This window comes from Ptychodera flava, unplaced genomic scaffold (genome assembly GCF_041260155.1).
Source record: "Ptychodera flava strain L36383 unplaced genomic scaffold, AS_Pfla_20210202 Scaffold_116__1_contigs__length_214205_pilon, whole genome shotgun sequence".
In the NCBI taxonomy this organism is placed as follows: domain Eukaryota; kingdom Metazoa; phylum Hemichordata; class Enteropneusta; family Ptychoderidae; genus Ptychodera; species Ptychodera flava.
In genome coordinates, this window is record NW_027248298.1 from 198983 (window position 1) to 207500 (window position 8518).

An 8518-nucleotide genomic window follows, 5' to 3' on the forward strand; every position below is an offset into this window, starting at 1 on the left:
CAGCATTTGTTTGTTATTCTATCACTACATACCGGTAGAACACCCAATGCTGTATTTAGCAACATACCAGTGTGAACATAAATGACCATTGTTATTGTTGATAAATGAATTCTAGTCTGGACTTGATCTGAGATCTCTTTTCAACAAAAACAACCCTGACTGTTCACTGTATGGTTTGTATTGACATGCTAAATACTGGACATTTCATGACGCTTCAGGGAGGAGAACAAGATACTGCAGTAGATGCATAAAACAAACCACTGTGAATATTACCGAATTTGGCAGCTAAAGGGGTTTAACTGAACAAGTTGAGTTTATCTGTCAGCCAGGTGGCGTCTATGGTTCTCTTTTGTAGAGATCAAAAATTCTGGGCAAATATTGAATTGATGTTTTTTTTCCTTGGCCCCCCCTAAAAGATTGTGGTATTTTTGTCTGGCCCCCCTAAATTTTCTTGGGAAAAATGGGTGGCCCCCCTGAAAATCCTCCACCCCCCCCCTGGAAGTAAATTCTGAATCGTCCCTAACTGAGAGTTTGCTGGTGTTCCAACTGTGAAACATCACCAATGTAGCACTGTTATCTTTATTTCTAAACCAACGTGCTTGCTATATTCGCAGCATTAATATGCAAGTGTGCAATAATATTGGATATTTTAATGATGCCTTCAATCTTGTCATTGGTAATAATTGTTCAATGAAAAGAAACATTCTGATGTGTCAGCGTAAACTTCCCTTATCAATTCTTTTTTGAATCTTTGCATTGACTGCAAAGTCCATCATCTAGTTGTGTACATGAAGTCAAGAATTCTATCTTCTAAGATGATATTGATTGATAAAAGTGTTGCCTTTTTGCAGAGATGTCAAATGAAGTGTGTACACCATGCAAGTTTGATTTACTGCTAGCAAGGTTGTCAGATGTACAGAAAGGGCGCCCTCTATTGTTTGGTTTTAGTGTGAGATCAAATTTGTGTAATGTCTGTGATAAGCACAATTTGTACAGGTTCAAGAAACATTGTATCAGTGATTTACCAATAGATATCTGACCTTTCCAGATTTCAACTGAATGTCACTGTACACATATGTCAGCGAAAACAGCATCATGATAAAAGTGTATTGTGTAACTATTACAGTAACAAGTGTGTTTAGTGCTGACACTGGATCAGTTTTTGGTGAACTACCTCAAATATTTTGCAGCAATTTGAAATTGTCTGATAATTCATAAAAAAACATGTATTCTCAAGGATTTCACTGTATGCATAGAAATCTTGGAGGGAGCCATGCTGTATCATAGAATGTTCTATTCATTGTAGTCTACAAGCAATCTATGTGTAAATATAGTGTTTAGATCACCCTGCTAATCAAACAGCAGTTAGCTGACCCATTAAAAATGTAGTATGGACTATGATTGCTGATAAGTAAGCATTAGTCTGAAAATATGATATGCCTATGTATGTACAAGTTATGTTTCAAAACTTTTTGGTAGTACTTTATATGAAAATTATTGTTCGAATGTATTTTATGCCAAGTTCATGTCAAATTCCATGTTCTGAAATTTTTTGAGGTTAAAGGCCCATGAGCTGCAACTCTGTAAAATTTTTCCACCTTAAGGTACCTCCAATTTCCTCCGATATTCATTGCAATCTACAAATTGAACGATATAGTCATTAACCTCAACAACATTTGCTTGTGGCAGAATAGGCAAGAAATTGAACAGGTTTTTGTTCATTTTAAATATTCTGCCATTTTCTCAGTCTTTCCATATTATGTGAAAAACGGGCAATTTTTTGTCAGATTGGAGTGAATCTTTTCCTGTCCTTTCAGTCGGTTGCACCATGTTGTATTTGTAAAGATTCAAATGTGTACATGCACCATTTACAATGTTTATCATGTAGTTGTTTGGAGGCAGCCATATTTGGGTGCAGTACCCGTTTATTATTCGCCTTACTGAAACCTCCCATGCAGTCCCACTCAGGGGATAATTATATTTCAGTAAACATCTCTCAGTAAGTACATTTCTGTGAACTAATTTTGATGTAAATATAAAATCATGAAAATTTTGTCAATAGTTGTAGCTCATGTGCCTTTAAACTCTATAAGCATATTTATATTTGTGTTTATTTTTAACTAATGCTATTTATTCACTGTTGATAGATTACTTATTCTATACACCCATTCTACTTTCCCCTTTCCCTACGTGTTTGTCTCTTCTTATTCTGTGTAGAGTGACTTTACTTGATAAACTATTACTTTCTAACACTCTTTTTCACTAGATTACTTTGTGGCTTGATCCACCTACTGTACATGAATCTATTAGTAAAGATAAAGGAATTGTGACTGAATGATGCAATTATGTTCATTTGATGTTATTTTCAATTCTGTAACAATGTTGGAGTGTTAGTCCTTTCGCACCTCTTACTGTGTGCCGAGATCCAGTCAGTAGAGTTTGGCCAAACCATACCAGTGAAAAAGTCTACCCTTTATTCACCAAACTCTGGTACGTTCTTGTAGTTTGGGAATGTTAGACCTAGATACTGGAAAACGGGGGTGAAATGTTTACAGTGAAAATTGTTAAATCAGAACAGAGACAGTTTTGGTTTAGGTACACAGGATAAGTGAGAACACATCAGTGTTAGGGATGCATTATTTGATCGTATTTCATCTTTGTAATTTTTCAAATTATCTTTGATGTGTGACTTTGTCAGACTGTCTGTGATGGGAACCAATCAGTACTGACTTTCTAATATGATACTGTACATCTGAAATACAGCTATACTGGAACTACATTCAAATCTATTCAGATGGGTGATACTCTCAGCATTCAATTGTAAGATGTAGTTTGCAAAGCAATTGAACTATTGAATGTACTAGTTCACAAAATCATGGAGTTTAAGATTTACGATTTACAACAGATCATACTCATTAAAAAATTCTTTTTTTCAGTCTTGTTCATTACACCTTGGAAATTCTCATTATATCAGTCACCCTCTAACAAACTTTGATGATGTAGATGAATCCCAAATCTGTACATTTCTTTTTTTAATGTTGTATGGGCAAGTAAAAATTCTTTTTGTGTTTTTAGTACATACTCAATCATGGTTTAAATCTAAGCCATTGTAGTTCTCCCTTGTTTGCCACAAATGGGTACTGTTTTTGTATTTCGCAGTTTGGAAAATCAAGTGAAACAATTCCTGGATGCAGGTTTTCAGGCTGAAAAAAATGATTGACCACCAAAAGGCATAAAGGGGGAAATGTATGGGAATGACCATGTATGTTAGCTAGTAAGACTGCTGTCCAACATTAAGGAGTGCAAACAATATGTCATTTGTTAATATTTCTCACAGCATGAAAATAATATTGTACATTAATTTTTTAATATTTTATTTTTTATATTTGTATGGCGTAGGTCATATGAAGAGACCACAAAGTAGGAGACACAATGCTTTTCAATACTGCAATAAAAATACTTTTACATAGTATGATGTTTGCAAGATTCAATATGATGGTTATTATTTCATGTGTTATGTGTGAATGTATTTGATTTACTTTGATCATACTTTAAACTTTCATTTCAATAATCGTTTATATTTTCTGGTCTTTGATATTTTATTGGCAAGGCTAGTAAGTTATTGATTTTACTTGTGTGTTATCCAGTGTATATCAAATTAAGGTGGAGCTGCATATTGCCAACACTTACTTTTTCAAAGCAATATTCTTATCAAAGATGACAAGGAAACACCCTCATACCATATATTTTCAAAAAGCAAAGACTCTAAAGTTTAGTATGGTATAAGCAGTTTACTCGATGGATGACGACAAGGGTGTGTATTTGGGGCAAAAAAGCTCAATTTTGGTATTAATGATAAACATTGATTTAAGTCAAAAACTTGATGCTATTGAAAGAAAAGTATATGTAGTAAAAAACGACATTTATTTGCATTATCTATTCACATTCTAAAATGGCTTGGGTTGAAAGGCTGACACTCCAAAAACGTGATTAAAATCATGATTTTTGAAATTAAAATGCCCTTATTCAAATATTCAAAATGTAAGAACTTTATTTCCAAACAAAATAGTTGTAAACACAATTGGAACTAATTTGGGATAATTGGATTGTCATATTTTTCAAATTTCTCAAGAGTGTTAGGTGCCATATAGCTGAATGTTGCAATATTGCAAATTACTCATAAAAACAAGTGTGTAATATAAAAAGAAAAGCAGATGAGATAACATTTGTAGATTAAGTCGACATTACTTCATCATCTAATCATCCCAAATTAGTCTCAATCGTGTTAAGTAGTATTTAAAGAACATAATGTGAAAATTTCGGAAAAATTGGCCCAGCCAGAGTGGAGTAAAATTCTTTGGAAATCTCGAGAATGGGAGAAAAAAGAAGACAGGAAGTCAGGCGATTTGCATAAATTAACTTTTGTATCACGCAACTTACGATTGGTTGACAACCAATATTTTAATCTTGAGTCAACAAATTAGTTAAAATTAAATATTGCAAAAAAGTGATTTTTGAGCAAAGTATGCTGTGTTTGGTGCAGCGCCCTCTTAATTACCCATCTCAGCCAACCGGGGTTTAAAACCTATTGACAAAGAGGATTTTATTGTTGCTATGGATTTCATGAGCATAGGGATGGGTTAGTATGAGAAAAATTGTTGTCAAAAGTTCGAGCAAAAGTTTTAAGTCTTTCATTTTCAAGGCGCATACTACCCTAAGTAAACTCAAATGTGCATATTTCCAAAAGTGAAATTTGTGTCAGTTTCCTTTGAAAATAAGACCATTTTTAGAAAAGTAGTCACATTGGTGAAATAACCATGGCTATGGCAATAAAGTTAAATACTAAAGAGTCAACAATATTAACCCTTTTCCTGCCAAGTCAATGTTTCACCACCAGATCAAGATGGTTAAAATTAATGAAACACAACATATTCATATGGTGTATTTAACCTAATATTGAACATTTGAAGGCTGTTGAAAGCATAAATACTGTAAAATGATTTTTACGGACTAAAGATAATATAACAGACCATGCCAAGTGTGTGAAAATACGTCATGTTTTGGCTCAATACCGCTTTTTACTGACTTGGCTGATGGGGAAGTGATACTGTCTGGCAGGAAAAGGGTTTAAACGAGTTTGAGTTTTTCGAGGTGGAGACAAATGGGATAAAACTTCATCTCTTTCACAGTCCCCTCTTCGATCGCTCCGTTCTGGGATCTTTTTTCCATGCGATGACGCCCTCAACGGTCTTCCAAGTGATCGAGGGTCAAAAAGATTGTGAGTTGGGTTTCAAACGTCCAAAAGTTTAAATAAAGCTTGACAACGTCGTCGATTTTAGAGGTCATTTCTAAATCTTGGACAAGGATTAAATTATTTAAAGATAGAGACCTAGTAAAAACACATTTATACTGTCGTTAACATTCTGTCAGCCACCACCTACATACCTACCTACCTTCTAGACTCTCTCACAGCCATTCGCTACGCATTTATGCGCCCTCAACGATCTTTCTAACAAGTGACGCTCACCAAGCCAACTGTGCTATAACGTAGCGGAACGTTGGGCTGTTAACACTTGTTTTTTTCGATTCCCGCCCCCCCCCCCCCCGATTTTTCTGATTGGCCATATGTCATTGTATACAAGGCGACGTCGAGGCCCAATCTATGTCTCTGTGTCCACCCTATCGTGATTGACAGGCTGTGTATCTACCAAATATAAGTCTGATGCAGCTGCGAAGTTAATTAATTAAAAGAGGACAAACAACTCTGTCTCCTTATTTTAACGTATGAGTTGTGTACCTGCCTGTCTACACAAAACACGATTGGAACTAATTTGGGATAATTGGATGGTGAAGTAATGTCGGTTCAGGCTGCAAATATCACCTCATCTGCTTTTCTTTTCAAGTTACACACCTTTTTTTATGAGTTATTTGTAATATTGCAACTTTCAGCTATAGGGCACTTAACATTTTTCAGAAATTTGAAAAAATATAAAGATCCAATTATCACAAATTAGTACCAATCTTGCTACAATCATAGTCCAAACTGTATTACTATTGAAGGAGCTCTGGATGACGTCACAGTTACTTCTCCTCAGAGATGGATACATGGATGTTACACGTCTTGTTTCTTCAATGATAGTCCTTCTATACTCCAGTTTCGTCTACTGAACTGTACATGTTGGTTATAATACATGATGTCTTTCTTTTATATTTGTCTGCAAACGTTGCATAATATTTCCTTGCAAAGTCTGACCAGTCACTGAATGAGACAGGTCCAAGGTTCAATTCTCTTGAACAACTTCATAAAAGTCAAAAAGTATGCAATAATTCATGTTAAAATTCTTATTTCATGGGTCCACTGTCCGGTACTGTCAATATTGACAACTGACTAGTCATCAGCAATTATTGTCAGTGCTTGATTACTAAATTTGTATTTCTGTCAAAACTCATCAGATTCTATAGCACACATTAATGTGCATATAAACTAGTCAGTCAGTCTTTAGTATCTATTTCGGCAAGTGTGTAAACAAGCCTAAGATATTTGAGCAGTGCGCTATCAACACCGATATCACTTCTTATCTCATAATACATGTTTGTCTCCAAAGCTGGTCCAATGGCGCGCGAAATGGTAAAAGTATGGGTGGAGTTTTCACAACCAATCAAAAAAATCGAAAATAATATCGAAAAAATAAATTTTAACAGCCCCTCGACGATTTCGCCGGCTCACTGAGGTGAGATTTGCTCAGCTCAACTGCTTAGGGCGGTATTATGGTCTGAGGTGAAGCCAGGGGTTGTGAGAAAGTCTACCTTCCTACCTAACTAGCTACCTATCTACCTTGATACCTTCCTATTACCCTATTACCTAAATAAAAAACTATTTTCCTACCAACCAACCAACCTACCTACCTACCAAAATGCCTACCAACCTACCTACCTATACCTACCTAGTTCCTACACGCCACCGTACCTACTCTGCCATATTAACAGTAACGCTAACCCTAACCTAACTCTAACCCTAACCCTAAGGGACCGTTCAGTTTTTATGGCCTGGGGGCAAAATCTTGTCGCCGGCGTTCAAAAAGATATAGACCCCCTGCATTTTTCGTGAAAAAAGATGAACCCCCCTTTGTCAGACGAAAAAATTTGATGACCCCACTGAAAAATAACCCAAACCCATATGTCAAATTTACCCGCTCGATTTGGATTTGAACTCCGGTATGTGGCGCACTTTATTCGTGTAGCAGAGATGCCAGTGCACAAACTTCTCAGCCACATCCATGCAAACGTCTGTTAATTAGGACGACTGTAAGGCAATTTTTAACTTCATTTCCATAGACAGCTTATGTCCATGGACATTGTATAAAGTAAACTTTATTGGAGTGGTTCGCCAAAGGCAGCCCTCTGGTTAAGAGGGTCATGGGCCATTACGTAAAGTCAACTTTATTCTAGTGGGCCACCAAAGGTGGCCTGCCGGTAAAGAGGGTCGATCATGGCCATTGCATAAAGTAAACCTAATTGGAGTGGGCCGCCAAAGGCATCTACCCATTACAAGGGTCATGGGTAATACATAAAGTATATTTATTGTAGTGGGCCACCGAAGGCGGCCCACTGGTAAAGAGGGTCGATCATGGCCATGGCATAAAGTGAACTTTATTGTAGGTATTATGTTTTTAAAAATGTGGTGAGCGCCCTTTCCTACCAGTGAAAAGCGATGACCCCCCCCCTCGAGGATTCCAAAATTACAATGACCCCCCTGGATTTTGCCGCCGCCACCCCCCGGCCGTAAAAACTGAACGGACCCTAACCCTAACCCTAACCCTAACTTACCCCTAACCCTAACCCTAACTTACGCCTAACCCTAACCCTAAGTTTGTTGTTGTTGTTTTGATACCGAAATTTGCTTCTTCCAGTTTCTTCACTCTCTTTTTCAATCTTGCTATTTCTTCTTGCAAGTCTTCAATGGTCACTTCCTTTCTGTGATAAAAAAAGAGTCAAATCTGAAACTTTCAAATGAATCATAAAGACCTCTTTGAGTCAGGTCTCAGAATAATTCCACCCTGTTTACAACGTTCAACGTGGTAAGTTATTGAAAAACCTTTATTACATCGTAAACGCTCAGCACAAATTATGCACTTAGGTTTCAGGTCTGGCGTTTTACCTCCTTTTACAAATATTGCTTTTTATCGTCTTTAATATTGGTTATTTTTCCTGGCAAAGAAACTAAACATTACAGAAAACCTGAATATCCCTTATCCTGCCTGGCCTATCACTTCACCATCAGCCAAGTCAGTAAAAAGCTCTGTTGAGTCGTAAACCTAAAATTATGTATTTTCATCTACTTGGCCCAGTATTTTAAAGCAGGTTAAGTCTTTAAGTAAAAATCATGTTTACTGTATCTCTGTTTTCAGGAAGCTTCAAATGTTCAAGACTTTGTAAAAATACATTATGTATTTCCGATGGTTAGGGTTAGACTTAGGCCTTAGGTTAGGGTTAGGGTTAGACTTAGGCTTAAGTTAGG